The 16438-nt window shown below is 47.1% G+C and overlaps 1 pseudogene; it reads left to right on the top strand.

Annotated features, from left to right (window-relative positions):
• Positions 1–541: 541 nt before the first annotated feature.
• On the top strand, positions 542–10511 carry LOC120662863 (annotated as a pseudogene).
• Positions 10512–16438: the final 5927 nt, after the last annotated feature.

Raw genomic sequence — 16438 nt, 5'->3', positions numbered from 1 at the left:
TTGCTTGAAATAGATCCATGATTGATCCATTGATTGGTCGATCGATCAGGATATATTATCTGCCTGGCATGCATCCTGTTTTATTTAGTACAAATCAAAATACATTGTGCTACGAATTATTAGGTTTCTTAAAGGGAAAATATAAAAGAGATTTTTTTTATTTGATTTGTCATTCAGCCGTAATGTATTCAACTCTTGTTGCTGAACAGAACGGAACGCATGGCAATAATCTACTGGTCCTGTGGATGCTGCCATTGTCGCTGCAACTTAAATGATATTGTAAGCTGGTCCACCCTGTAGAGCACTGTAGCTTCGTGCGCCCCCGTGATGCACGCCGATTGGCCGTCGACGAGGCCGGCCGACAGCCCGCGCGAGGGGTCTTCTTCTTCGACCGCGCGCGGGACCGACGATGGAATTAGTGCTCAGATCAGCACGCGCGTTTTTTTTTTTTTTTTGCTCCACCCCTCCTTGGTAGGCAAGTGAGCAGAGCACGCATATATCTCTTCACACTCCTCTTCCTAGTGCTGCACCGAGCGAGTGAACTAGCCACCCAGCAGGTGCCTCATCATTTAGCTTGGGGAACATAGCCCAGCTAATTCAGTCGCTAGCAGGCAGGAGGCATGGCTCCTCGGGCGCCGGCGGCGACGGCGGTGCCGGGAATGGTGGCGTTTCTGCCGACGGTGCGGCGCCGTCGTCGGGGAACGACGGTGCCGGCCATCACGGGGGCAGCAGCGAGAATAACGGCGGTGTTGCCCGCGGCACGACGACGGCGCTGCCGTCGGTGGCGGCGAACGGCAACGGCAAGCGGCACGGCAGGAGGAAGAGGCGGCCAGCGGTCAATCCGAAGGACAAGTACTGGACGCCCATCGACGAGAAGGAGGCGGCGGCGGCCGTGGAGGACGGCGGCGAGGACGGCCGGTGGCCGCTGCTGTTCCGGACGTACAGGGTCAAGGGCATCCTCCTGCACCCCTACAGGTGTGTGTACTACCATCGTATCCGCCGTCCAACTTGATCACTGCGCCCACGCTTCAGTTACGCTCCCACCTCTGTCCTCTGTATTTCTACTTCTGTCCCAGCCCGTGGTTACCATTTTTGGGAGCGTCAACTATTATCAGTTACGCTTACGCTTACGCACACCCATTTCTCGTGCAGTCGTGCTGACCTAATAGGATGGACCGACCGTCTTGTCTACGGCCAGTAGTAGTACCAGTAGAATTGTACCCTCTTTAAAGGGCTAGTAAAGTTCTACTACGAAAGTAAAAGTAGGATACTAGATTGCACCATTTTTAAAAGGCTACTAGTACTAAGTTAGAAGTTACCAATAAAAAAATAAAAATAATCATCTATTAAGCCTTTAGTCGTCACTTCCATGCTGGCTACCAGTAAGGAAGTTATTAATTGATAGAGGTTTCCCTACACTCTAGAGGGAAGGAACATACAAAGCTTCTTTTTAAGACTCTTTGAAAATAAGTCTGTTCCAGCTTTTCTGTTAGAGCGGCTTCTTTAGTATAGTTGAAGCCATTTTAGAAAATATTTAGCAAAATAGCTTTACATTGCCTTTCATAAATGGATTGAAAAGGAGGAGCCGGTTGGAGCCACATTTAGGCCCCGTTTGGTAGGGCTTCGGCTCTTCCAAAAACAGCTCCGGCTCTTCCAAAAACAGCTCCGGCTCTGGCTCCTCAGATGGAGCGGCTTTTCTGGTGAAGTTGGAGCCGTTTTAGAAAATATTTGGCAAAACAGCTTCACTTGTTAGATTGATGTGTAAGCCGCGTGAAGCCACGATTTCATGGCTTCACCTTGCCTGTGTAAGCCGCCGACAGCTTCAGAACTGGCTTTACACGTGAAGCCAGTCCTGAAACAAACGTTTGGGAGGGCTTCACCTGAAGCCGCTCGTGAAGCCGCCGGTGAAGCCCTCCCAAACGGGGCCTTAGTGGCTCACCACCACAGTATAACTTGTTTTGAGCTACACCGACAACTTCTTGCCTAGATCTGCTCCAAAATAATCTTTTGGCACGACTCCGTGCGACCATGCCCGAGCCGGCTTTGGAGCCTATTTTTTAGCCTGGGCAAAGGAGCTCTAGGAGAGTTCTTTAGTAGTGGACTAATTAATTAATGGTAGGCTGATTTAGTTTTTTTTCTTGAGGGGTGGTAGGCTGATTTATTTGTGTAGTAAACAATACCGGATTTGTATTTTTCTATTCGACACAATAGAAACTGGGCCGACTAGATGCAAAGCCCGCCTGCTGGTTCTCGTCACAGGGCCTTTTTAAGCAGCCTGCTTACTGGCGCCCCCCCGGAAATCATATCCATCTTACAGAAGATTTAAATTTATATATCTTCCACTGTTTGAGATTCGTGCAACATAAATCGGACGCGTGAGATTGTATATGAGTAGGCAGACTGCACATCACAGCAAAGCATATGGGCACGAACGTAGAAGGGACAGTTGTCACAATACTATAGGAGGGAGAGAGATGGGATAGTAAACGGACGTCAATCTTCAAATAATCTTTCCTCTTAAATCATACATCCAATTTGAAATCCGTTTAAACCACTGTATCTATTGGAATTAATTGAATAAAATAAGATGCAATATGTTATTTAAAATTTTTATTTTTTACTTTTCGACATTTCAATATAGTAGTTCAACATTTTCAACATGTCGTTCCAACATTTGTAATATTCTATTCCAACATTTTTTGAGTAAATATTGAATTAATTGTTCCAAAGTATCGAAGTAGTTTTCACAAATGTTGAATTGATTTGACACAGATGTTGAATCTGGTAGTACAAGAGTTAGAATAGAAAAACAAAACAAAAACATAAGAAACAAAAAACAAAGGATTATCACATGTCGATTCTCCCTTTGCTGATGATAAGGATTAGCGATGCAGCATCGTTGCTTTTGCTGTACTACGTACTGCCTGTGCTCTGCTGGTGCGTTAGCAATATGTGATTTGAGTTTTATTGTACGGGATAAATGGCTATGATGGGCCGTGCGATGTCTGCCTTATCTAACTTCCGGAAGCCGCATAGGGACTCCCCCCTACACACACTCTCCTCGGCCCCAACCCAAACACACGGCCAAGTGCCAACTTGGCGATGACCGATGGCGGGCGACGAGCAAGCAATGGCGATAGCAGCGGGGCGGCGATGTTGCGCTCCGCCCCTCGGCCCACGGTCCCATATCCCAGCTTCCGCCGTCTAGTCCGAGGGCTCTCCAGGGCAATCTGCCTCCACTGCTCTCAGCACCGCCTCTTACAGGTCGTTGGGGAGTGCTCGGCCGATGTGCTTCCTCCATGGCGCGTTCCTCCAGGTCCTTGGCTTTGGATTTTGTAATTTCTGCATCTCCTATGCAATAATTGTGGCTGAGAGTTGAGATGTCCCATGCGCATTTTGCAATACAAGTATGCGAATGCGAGTGACTAACTGAATATTTCCATCCATCACCACAGGAGTATGGATGAATGCGAGTGACTATGAAATGAATTTACATAATTGTTATCTTGGACGGGATAGCACAATTTATTGGTGATATATTACAATATTTAGGTGCGGTGACACTAGTCATTCATACTGTAACATTCCAGCCATTCTAATTTCAATTATTTCTAGCAATTTTCCCTGTCTAGATGTTCTAATTTTGTTTCTTGTTTTTGTGCAACAGGTTGCTGACCTTTCTCAGGTTGATTGCTATCATCCTATTTTTCATATGGCGTATTAGGCACCCACACGCCGATGGCATGTGGCTTTGGTGGATATCGATTGTTGGGGATTTCTGGTTTGGTGTCACTTGGCTGCTAAATCGAGTTGCAAAGCTCAACCCTATCAAGCGTGTCCCGGACCTTGCCCTCTTGAAACAACAGTTTGATGATCTCCCTGATGGCAACTCCAATCTACCTAGACTTGATGTTTTTATCAATACTGTCGATCCAATAAATGAGCCTATGATATACACTATGAACTCTATCCTATCCATTCTTTCTGTAGACTACCCAGTTGATAGGACTGCTACCTACCTCTCTGATGATGGCGGGTCAATAATCCATTATGAAGGCTTGCTTGAGACTGCAAATTTTGCTGCATTGTGGGTTCCTTTTTGCAGAAAGCATTGCATTGGCTGTGTTTAGATCCGCGAAAAGCGGGTAAAAATGGGCACATCGGACACTGTAGCATACTGTAGCACTTTTGTTTATTTGTGGTAAATATTGTCCTGTTATAGGCTAATTAGGCTCAAAAGATTCGTCTCGCAACGTACATCAAAACTATGCAATCAGTTTTTTTATTTACCTACATTTAGTACTCCATGCATGAGTCATTTGCTATATTTAATGTTTTGATGTGATGGAAAGTTTGGAGAAATTGGAGAAATTGGAGGGAAGTGAACACAGCCATTGAGCCAAGAGCTCCTGAGAGCTATTTGTTAGAATCAGTGAGGGTTCTAGGATCGACTAGACACGGATCAAGAGGGGTATCTTCCATCTTTTCTTTTCACGAGTGCAAAAGGGTTCCTAGATCTAGAACATAGAGTACATTAGAGTATAGAGAGAGGAAGAGAGAGACCATCACCACCGAAGGAGCTTGAGGCGGCCATCACAGGTTCGCTGATGAAGATCTGCTCTAGGGCAGCGACTAGCGATGCAGCAGCTTCACGGTCGTGGCGGCGTTGTCGTGGACGACGGCGCCAACGACGACGAACCAGGGTTGATGGTGGCGGCGGTGAGACTTCCCACTGCTCCAGCGCCTCTCTCTAGATCGGCTAGGGTTAGGGAACGTGGGTGAGGGTGCTGGCGGCGCGGCAAACCTCGTGTCGTGTGCCCCGGCCCCTCACCCCCTTTTTATTCTGGCGCTGTGCAGCGGGGGCCCACCAACCATCAAGGGTTGGGCGCCCCCGATCAGAGCGCGAATTAAGACCCTAATAGACCGTTGTGTCTATTAGGAAGGAGATCAACCTAACACTATTTTGCCGTAAAGTCGCGCCCATACACTGGAAATGCACCAGATGAGTTTGTTAATGATCACAGGCATGAGTTCAAGGTGCGTCTAGATGCACTGTTTACTAAAATCCCCGAACGCTCAGATGCATACAATGCAGAGGTCAAAGAAGGTGCAAAAGCAACCTGGATGGCAGATGGAACACAGTGGCCAGGGACATGGTTTGACCCTGCTGAGAACCACAAGAAAGGACAACATGCTGGAATTGTTAAGGTATATAATGTTACTCACTTTTATTTGTGGAAAAAGCTTAGTTTCTAATACCGGCATCTTGTACTTGGCATAGTCATACATGAGTAACCTAAGAAAGTAAATATTCATCTATTTACATTTACCCCTAACATGACTGTCTCAACAGGTTATGCTGAATCACCCAGGAGATGAACCTCAATTTGGTGCTCCAGCAAGCTCTGCAAACCCTCTAGACTTCAGTGCTGTTGACGTACGGCTCCCAATGCTCATCTACATCTCCCGTGAGAAGAGCCCATCCTATGACCATCAAAAGAAAGCAGGTGCCATGAATGTGCAGTTGCGGGTCTCTGCCCTTCTGACTAATGCACCCTTCATCATCAACTTTGATGGCGACCACTATGTCAACAACTCACTGGCCTTCCGTGCTGCAATGTGCATCACGTCGCACCACACCGCACCGCACCGGCACCTGCACGTCTATATCATGCACGTCACGTCTTTTGGTGATGATTTCATTATATACCTCATAGATGATACACCCAGAACCATTGAAGAGGCATATTCATCTCCTGATGCTGACTATTGGAAGGAAGCAGTAAGGAGTGAGATGGATTCTATTATGTCTAATGGAACCTGGGAGGTCGTTGAACGTCCTTATGGATGTAAACCGGTTGGATGCAAGTAGGTGTTCAAGAAAAAGTTTAGGCCAGATGATACTATTGAAAAGTACAAGGCTAGGCTTGTGGCCAAGGGTTATACCCAAAAAGAAGGAGAAGATTTCTTTGACACTTATTCACCAGTTGCCCGATTGACCACAATTCGAGTGTTACTTTCCCTGGCAGCCTCTTATGGTCTTCTCGTTCATCAGATGGACGTTAAGACGGCTTTCCTCAATGGAGAGTTAGAAGAGGAGATCTATATGGATCAGCCGGATGGGTTTGTATCAAAGGGTCAAGAAGGAATGGTTTGTAAGTTGTTAAAATCTTTATATGGTCTCAAGCAAGCGCCTAAGCAGTGGCATGAAAAGTTTGATAGAACTTTGACCTCTGCCGGCTTTGTTGTGAACGAAGCTGACAGATGTGTGTACTATCGCTATGGTGGGGCTGAAGGAGTGATTTTGTGCTTGTATGTGGATGACATACTGATCTTTGGCACTAGCCTTAATGTGATTAAGGAAGTCAAAGAGTTTTTATCTCAAAATTTTGAGATGAAGGATCTGGGAGAAGCTGATGTTATCCTTAATATAAAACTGGTAAAAGAGATCAATGGTGGGGTGATTCTTACACAGTCTCACTATGTGGAGAAGGTGTTAAGTCGCTTTGGTTATAGCGACTATAAACCTGTCTCAACACCATATGGTGCCAGTTTAATTCTTAGAAAGAACAAAAGGATAATGCGAGATCAGCTGAGATATTCTCAGATCATTGGTTCATTAATGTATTTAGCGAGCGCTACAAGACCTGACATCTCGTTTGCTGTAAGCAAACTGAGCCGGTTTGTTTCAAACCCGGGAGATGATCATTGGAAGGCTCTTGAAAGAGTAATGCGCTATCTGAAGGGAACAATGAACTATGGAATTCACTACACCGGGTACCTAAGGGTACTAGAAGGGTATAGTGATTCAAATTGGATTTCTGATGCTGATGAGATAAAGGCCACAAGTGGATATGTGTTTACACTTGGTGGTGGAGCTGTTTCCTGGAAGTCTTGCAAGCAGACCATCTTAACGAGGTCAACTATGGAAGCATAACTCACAGCATTAGATACCGCCACTGTTGAGGCTGAGTGGCTTCGTGAGCTCCTTATGGACTTGCCGATAGTTGAAAAACCGTTACCGGCAATCCTAATGAACTGTGACAATCAAACGGTAATTGTCAAGGTGAATAGTTCAAAGGATAACATGAAGTCATCTAGACATGTGAAAAGGCGGTTGAAATCTGTCAGAAAATTGAGAAACTCCGGAGTTATAGCCCTGGACTATGTTCAGACGGCTAAAAATCTGGCAGATCAGTTTACAAAGGGTCTTTCACGAAATGTGATATACAATGCATCTATAGAATTGGGCTTGAGACCCACGTGAGTCATTCTATAGTGGAAACATGTCCTATGTGATCGGAGATCCCGTGAATTAGGATGGTGAAACAAACTAAAGTCTGACTGTGAGAATAGAACCTTTGTGAAAAGGGCTCATTCCGTGTATAAGGTGCATTTCTCTTCTAATCTGTATGGCAGGTTGGTCTATACCTTAATGTGTGCCAGGTGGTTTCTTTTAAACAAATGAGTTGTTTTCTTGAAACAAAGATGTTGTCCTACAGAACATCTGAAAGGAACACACCTATATGAGTTTGACCACTGGTCATGGTCTATGAGAATTGGGTATTCTCTAGAAACTCATGAAGGGTCTGGAGTATGACTTATAAGCTCCAAACCGCGGGGATGCTTTTGCAGCCTAGTACTAGTGTAGGGCTCTGGTCAAACTTGTTTGCACAAAACTGGCAATTCAAGGCATAGTCCATTGCACAGTTGTGAATAAGTGTAGCCTTTGTCCTAGATGGAAGTTCAACTTAACAGTCTCTGTCGAATACTGGTATATCAATGAGGGAATGAGGGTATTTCTAGTGTGGCTTGAATTTCTTGGTGGGGATTGTTGGAGTAAAGGGCTTGGCCCATTACTTCTAAAGCATTAAAAGAATTTAAAGCCCACTATTAATGCTAGGGAATCAATGCTTAATTCCGTACCGGGAATTGAGGAGGATCTCAACCGACTTAAAAGGTGGACTTCGTGTACACCACTTGTGAAGCCGGTAAGAGGAGGACGGTGAACCACACGCGCGCGCGCTCGCTCGCCTCGCCGAGCCGTGGCCGTGGCCGAGGCCGAGACGAGGCGAGGCGCGGCGCGGCTCGGTGCGGCCGGACGGGCGGTGCGGTGCGCGTGCGCATGCGCGTGCGCGGCCGGACGTGACGTGCAGGTGCCGGTGCGGTGCGGTGCGGTGCGGTGCGACGTGATGTGCTGAGATGAGAAGGATGTTTTGCAGTAAAGAGTATTAAAACAGAGGGTTAATGTCGTCACTAATGACCGGACATTGAAGGCTCTTTACGACGTCCAGGTTCGTTGAACCTGAGGCACATTAACTGCCGCTCATCAAAGCCATTCATGATGTCCAGGTTCGTTGAACCTGAGGCATATCGTGCCTATATAAACCAGCACCCTCTCCTCTCATCCTCACTCATCTCAAGCACTCATCCAGGTACTCCTCTTCAGGAGACCTCTCCCTTCTCCCTCAGCTGCTTTCTGCCTCAAGCACTCATCCAGGTACTCCTCTTCAGGAGACCTCTCCCTTCTCCCTCAGCTGCTTTCTGCCTTCCCCACCGCTAGCACTGCGCGCACAGGTCTAGCGAGAGCAGGGCCTCCGGAACCTCTGCTCGCGGAAGGTCCTGCACGGGACGCGGGCAATTAGGTTTTTGGGGAGCGTCTTGACGCGACTGCTCGCTCCCTGAACGACTCCTTCGTCTACTTCCCGGCGTAACCGTTCGTGGGACTGCACTGCGAACATCTTCCTGCATCGACATAGTTCGGCTACTTCGAGCAAGACCAGTCGAATAGCATGTCTATTCCAGCTGGTAACGGCGCAACTGGTGCCTCCGGCACTGGTCCCGCCTTGGGGTACTTACTAAACCTACTCTGGTTTAATTCTTTGTTCGTGCTTATTAGTGAGAATAACATGAACACATACACATATCTTGTACACACATTATCACTCATCTATATCATGAAATTGATATTAATATTTGGAATTAAAATATACCGAAAATTGCCTAGATATCTAACAGACCCAACAGACAGGTATTGCAATCACAACCGCGTCTTCTTCGATGCCACCTTACTTGGTCTAAATGGCATCCAGGGACCTTCCTATGTTGGCACTGGTTGCATGTTCCAACGAATTGTTGTCTATGGTATTGACCCACCTCGTTGGAGATGTGATGACTTCAAGATAATGGACAACTCCAACAAGTTTGGCAACTCAATGTCCTTCATCAACTCCATACCATCAGCTGCAAACCAAGAATGGTCCATGACATCACCACCAGCAGATGAGGAATCAATCAAAGAAGAGCTCAATAATGTCATGAAGTGTGCATAAGAGAATGATACTGAGTTTGGCAAAGAAGTAGGCTGGGTGTACAACATTGCTACGGAGGATGTGGCGACCGGCTTCCGACTGCATCGTATAGAACCAGATGCTTTCCGTGGCACTGCACCAATCAACCTCACTGAGCGCCTTTACCAGATTCTGCGGTGGTCAGGCGGTTCCCTTGAAATGTTCTTCTCGCACTGCCCACTCCTTAGTCCTTGCTGGTCGTCGACTCAACTTCATGCAACGAATTGCCTACACCAACATGACAGCCTACCCAATCTCATCAGTCTTCCTTGTTTTCTATCTTCTCTTCCCAGTCATTTGGATCTTCTGTGGCGAGTTCTACATACAGAAGCCATTCCCCACATATGTTCTGTACCTTGTCATTGTGATTGCGATGACAGAACTGATTGGTATGGTCGAAATCAAGTGGGCAGGCCTCACTTTGCTGGATTGGATCCGCAATGAGCAGTTTTATATCATTGGGGCAACAGCTGTGTATCCATTAGCAACGCTGCACATAGTGTTGAAGCTAGTCCTTCGTGGGAAGGGTGTCTCATTCAAGCTGACTGCGAAGCAGGCTACAAGCACCGTGAACGAGAAGTATGCCGAGATGTATATAGTGCAATGGGCGGCGCTGCTGATCCCCACAATAGTGGTCATTATCGTGAATGTTGGCGCGATTGGGGCGGCAATTGGCAAGGCGATTGTTGGGGGATGGTCACTCCTGCAGATGGCGGACGCGTCCCTCGGACTGGTGTTCAACGCGTGGATCCTGCGGCTGATCTACCCGTTTGCGCTTGGGATAATGGGGCAGTGGAGCAAGATGCCTTATATCCTGTTCATCTTATTTGTGATTGTGTTTGTTGTAGTCGCAGCAGTGGTTGTTGCAATCCATGCTGCGCGGACGGGCTCTGTTCGATTCCACTTCAGACATTCCGGTGGTGCTAGTTTCCCTACAAGCTGGGGTTTTTAGCTTGTGGTTATCTTTTGAGTAGTGATGCCAGTCATGGTAAATTCCCCTAGCTGAGAGTTTTTTTCTTCGTTGTGAAGTTTTTACATGATGTAAATCATGCATCGGTCGTACAAGTTTGTTCAGTGACTGAAAAAATATCCATTTGTATGGGAACAATACAAAAGTTGTGTTAGAGTAAAACATTCTTCTTTCCCTTCTTCTTTATGGTGGAACAAAGGACATGTGGCTATTGTTGTTCATTACGTTGGTTATTCTGTTTTAGTCGCATTGGTAGCGTGAGGGACCGAAAAGGCGACCAGAGGGGGTGAATGAGAGCCGATTAAAAATTCTCGCAAGCAGAAGTTCGGCCTATGATCCCAAGTGCGCACCCAACCCAGGATTCCTAGGTGAAGTGTGGAATAGCTATAGAGGAGCTACACCAACACAAAACAACCCTAGGAACAAACGAGAATAAACGCGGAAGCAAACGCGAAGAACAGCACAAGATTCAGCACGATATATATCACCGGTTGATCCGACGTACAAAGACTTAAGTACGCCGGTTTAACCGATGATACAGAGCATGCAGCACGATAAAACAGTGCACCGGTTAAACCGACAAAATCAACAATTAACGCCGGTGCAGTTGTCCAGAGAGGCAGCAAAACACCGTAGTGAATACCGATTAAACCGACGTGCACAGGGAGCACCTCGTCGGTTAAACCGATGCCCAGAATAGGACAAAACACAGAACCACTCACCGGTTAAACCGATGAGGGACAAAATGAACTCGTCGGTGCAACGGTTCAACACCCAGAGATGCTGTCACAAAAACAAATACACCGGATGATCCGACGTTGTTGTAGCGGCGCAACAGAGAAGCATCGGTTCAATTCGTCAAAAACCCTAACAGTCGAAACACCTACTTTCCAGTTGATCCGATGAGTATATGTTTAAACACGTCGGTTCATCCGTTGATAGGGAGAATTCTGTTCGAGTCCAGAAACGTTTTTCCATCCCGCGTCCTTTGGAAAACTCGATGATTGGAGGATCAAATCAAGTCTAGAGGGGCTCAAATTTTGTAGGCATGATCACAAAGACTTTGTGAACATGTCCACGAAAGGAATCGACGAATTACTCCATGATTTGAGAGGAATCGAGGAATTCCCGAGCAAGAATGGGGTTTTCTCAAGAACGCAAAAACTTCGTTTCGAAGGAGCTCGTGAATCCTAGTGTAAGGAACATGGCACCATTTATGCCATTTCGAGTGATTTTGGTGATCGAATGACAACACAACACTTGGACTAATATGATTGTTAAGATGACCATTCTCAGGCATTTAGGTTCAAGTGATGACAAAGAGAAAGAAAAGATAGGCGTAGCAAGGCCTGAAGGGCCGCCCCTACGGGGGTTCCGCTGGTCAGTAGCACCGGAAGAACCGACGCCAAGGGCATCGGTGCATCCGATGGTACTCGAAAGAACCGACGCTATGGAATTCTGGTGCAGAAGGGAATCGAAGCCAAGTCAGCCTATAGGCACCGGTTGAACCGACGGGTCAAAAAGGGGCATCGGTGCATTGGGCGTCCTATGTTCCAGAGACGATATCAAGAGCCCAGGAGAAGATTCTTCAGCACCGGTTCAACCGACGGTGCATCGGAGTATTCCGTCGGTGCAATGACGTCAGCGCCAAGGAGAAGATTCTTAAGCACCGGATGAACCGGTGATGCATCGGTACAAAGCATCGGTTCAACCGGTGATCACTGCGTCAGCTGTCAAGAGTACAACGGCTACTTCGGGTTATGAGTGACTGGAAGAACCGACGCTACCTCAGCCAGAGGCATCGGTTCTTCCGGTGATACGCAGATTTTCAGCTGACCATTGGAACAACGGCTACAAGACTTGGTGGCCTATATATATACGCCTCACCCCGGCCATTTGAAGATTGCTGGAGTTGCTGGACATCCCACACACACCCAAGAACATCTCCAAGCCATACAAAAACATCAAGATCATATCCTTAGCCCTTAGCACACTTTGAGAGTGTTGTGTAAAGGATTAGCTCTTAGTGAGTGAGATTGCAAGGCCTTGAGCCTTTGTGCTGTGGTTCTCTAGTGAACCAAAACAAGAGCTTGGTGCGCCGGCAACGTCATCGACCCTCCGACTTGGTGTGGAGCGGCGACGACATCTTTGTGCGGGGGACGTGGAGACCCCCATCCTTTGTGGAGAAGCTCCTTAGTGGAACCCGGGGCCAAGGTGACCGTGATTGTCTTCACGGAAGAGACTTGGTGGCCGAGTAGCAATACTCTTAGTGAGTGCTACAACAACGTGGATGTAGGTGTGCCTTTGTGGCTAACCGAACCACGGGATAAATACCCGCGTCAAGAGTTTGCTATCTCCTATCCCGCTCTTTAAGCTTCCGCATTTTTTACTTGCAACCTTTGTGCCCTTACTTTCATAGAGTAGTTTATTGTTAGGAAAGGTTATAGGGTGCATAACTCTTTTGGGATAGGGGTTTCACACTAGAACAACCTAGTTGCACATCTAGATAGTTTGTTTTAGTTTAAGTTTTGTGCAAACTAGTTAGAGCCATAGGTCAAAGTTTTTATTAGTGCCTAATTCACCCCCTCCCCCTCTTAGGCTAGAGCACCCGATTCCTTACACCTAAGCGTTGTGTACTAAGTATAGAGCGATGGATTCACCACAAAGAGCTCAGAGAAGAACTACGATCTCGTGCTTCATGATTATACACACGAAAACCAAAAATCGTCACAAACAAAGCACAAGACATACGAAAATGAGACGAAATCAAACACCACGAGGGCACAAGGAGGGAAAAGCCTCCTTTCCCATTTAATCTCAGTACAAGTTCTCAAAAATCCATTACTCACCCTAGAGAGGAGAGGAAGGAAGAACCGAGAAGGAGAACGAGAGAGAGAGAGAGAGCACGGGAGAGCAAGGGAGGGGGCGTGCGTTCTGGCTCCTGGGAAAAGCCCCCTTTTCTCTACTGGCCTCCCCTCCTCTCTTATCCTCCTAACCTCCCTCTAAAGACTAAAATACCCCTAAAAGCTGAAATTAAACTAGAAGGCCCATAGGGGCAAAACAGGAAAAATCTACATGATCTCAGCCGACGGCCGAGGTTCTTTCTTCGAATCGAAGTCTTCTTTGTGATGCCGCCATGTAGATGAAGATCCGGTCTGTAGTTTTGGAGGGTCCGCGAAACTCGGGTAGGTGGCCGGTTTTGAGAAAACCGCCAAAACTCCACGCGCGGGAAGATTCCCGCCTCCACGCCGTGGCCCTGGACGCCGTTCCCGCCTCGGCCTTTTGACGGCCCTAGATGCCGCCCGACGCCCGTCACCTCCTCGCCCGCAGCGAGGCCCTAGACGCCGTCGACGCCCGTTCCTCCACCAGTCCCAAGACCGACGCCCGTGCCTCCACGACTTGGCGTCTTCAACCGCCGTCCGCCAGCTTGGTTTTGTGGCGCAAACCAAGAAACCCTCCATCCACCGGTGCTTGCGCCCTCGATCTAGAAGTGGACGCCACAGCTGCCGCCCGGCCCGAGCTCCGGTCCCGGCTGCCCTTCACCGTCGTCCACCGCACGGTCAATCGGCCACAACACCTCCACGGCAGCTCTCCGTCGACACTCGATGCCCGTGTACCTGCAACCAAAGACCAAGCACACGATCACACCACACGGTTGACAATTCACTCATCACAACTAGGAGTGAGTACTCCACATTCCTCAATCTCCCCCTTGATGAGTGCATTGTCAACACACCACAATCAAACCAAAACAAACGAAGAGTGAAGCAAAAAACCGAGAAGAACAAAGAAGATGAAGAACTTGAACAAGTGACAAAAGCTTGAAAGAATCAATAACAAGTCACTTGACCAAGCAAAAAATCGATTCCCTAAGACAAGGGCAACGGCTCGACACAATCGATCAAACACAAGCATGACTCCTCAAAGACAGAGGCAAGGCTCGACACAGTCATGCCAGAAGCGAGAAGGAAACCAGGAGCTAAACAAAGCAGAAACTCCCACTAAAATGCATTTCCCCCTCACCAGTGCAACTCTCACCACATGTATGCACTCTGAAAGCCCTGTGCACAACAAGTTTTTGAAACTCTCAAAAATCAAACAATTCTCCCCCTTGTTCGATCACTAAACTTCTCCCCCTTGTTGGCACATGCACACATCAAGGCTAAACAGACATAAAACTCCCCCTGAAAATATGCTATGCAATGAATGCAATGCAGGAGGTGTAAGTGAAAGCATTCAGGGATACAAGGATATGAGCAACATCTAGTCACAAGCATGTGTGCATCCATAAACAAGACCTACATCTAGCTCAACAGGGTATATCAAATCATGTCTAGAGCTTAGCAAGTTCAGTTTAGCAGAAATAAAAGCATCACCCATGATCTAGCACTAACATGTAGGGAATGGAAATCAGTGCTAATCAAACTCATACAGGTGAGCCAAAAACATCCAAGACATGTTGCAAACATCTATTATGCAACCAACTTATATCAAGCAATTATTAATGCCAGGGGTTGAAAGCTTGTCATGCTTTACTTAGCAACGAGGCCAAGCCTATGCCAAAGGCAATCAGAAGCTTAAGACACTCGTTTCAGTCATGCACAGCCTTGCCCGGGTTCTCACAAGTGTAAAGTGAGCCGTCCCGAAAACTCGATCAGTGCGATAAGCAATCCCACCTAGATCTTTCCGTTCCATTTCAAGAACAATTCAAGCAATTTTATCAATTTTAGAGCATGTCAAGTATGAATTGCTGAACCAGGATGAATTGCAACAAGTTAAGTATCAAGAAGCTACACTAGCATGAATAAGATAGCAAAGCATATCAACACGCCCTAACATGCTAGTAGCCAAGACAGGGTGGCCATGTTTTCGAATTTTCAAATTAAAATAGCTTAACTCAGAGGATATCATATACACAGTGGGGCAAGCTATTCATGATCACGTTTATAAACTCATACTAGCAAGCACTAGGAGGTCATAGCAATGTATACAAGAATGCTAGTGCAAGTGAGGCAATGCAAAAATGCTGAAATGTACAATGCAAGTGCAAAATGTAGCTACCAAACCTAGAAAAAACGAAGAGAAAAAGAATCAAGCCCTACAAAGCTATCCAAAGAAAAACTAGCAACTAAAAGGGGTAACAAACCCTAAGCTCCCCTCGCAAGCGAGCAAAAGTCTCAAACTCAAGTGGTTTGGTAAAGATATCTACTGTTTGTCTCTCGGATGGTACATGGATCATGTCTATGTGGCCTCTCTCATGGTTATGTTGCAGGAAATAGAACATGATGTCTATGTGTTTGGTTCTGGAGTGGAGCACTGGGTTCTTTGCAATGCAAATGGAAGACATGTTATCTACAAAGATGGGAACCCTACCAAAACTCAACCCATAATCCTACATGGTTTGTTTCATCCAAAGAATCTGAGAGTAGCAGCTAGCAGCGGCAACGTATTCGGCTTCTGTGGAAGAGAGCGCTACACTAGCTTGCTTGCGAGAGGACCACAAAAACCAGCAATGTACCAAGAAAGTGACATGGACCGGAAGTCGACTTGCGATCCAGCCAACACCCGCCAAAATCGGCATCCGAAAAGCCAACCAAGACAAGAGATGAATCCGCAGAATACCAAAGACCGAACTCAGGAGTGAACTTGAGGTACCTGAAGATGCGTTTCGCCACTTGCTTGTGGGAGGTGCGCGGCGAAGCCTGATACCACGCACAGAGGCCGACACCGAACTGAATGTCCGGCCGCGTCGCCGTCAGGTACAGGAGGGAGCCGATCATGCTCCTATACTCCTTCTGGTCCACCGCCTCGCCGTCCAAGTCTGCATCAAGCGCCGTCGATGTGCTGATCGGAGTCGGCTGAGGAGACAAGTCACTCATGTCGAACTTCCGCAGCAAGTTCTTGGTGTATTTAAATTCATGCCATTATCAAGGATAAACTAGGGATAAAATGGGTACTTAAGGAGCGCCAACAACCATTACATTTGTCTTGTGACCTATTAAGTATTTTCACGGTGGAGCTCATGTATCCGTGACCGGAAGGAGTAGCTGATTCGTGGCGCCCAGAGTTCCTTGTTTTTCATTCCGGTGTCTTTCACGTGATGTGAATTAAAGCATGA

This window comes from Panicum virgatum, chromosome 2N (assembly GCF_016808335.1).
Source record: "Panicum virgatum strain AP13 chromosome 2N, P.virgatum_v5, whole genome shotgun sequence".
NCBI lineage: Eukaryota > Viridiplantae > Streptophyta > Magnoliopsida > Poales > Poaceae > Panicum > Panicum virgatum.
Note: the sequence above shows the minus strand (reverse complement) of the source record. Positions and strands in the feature narration are given on the sequence as shown.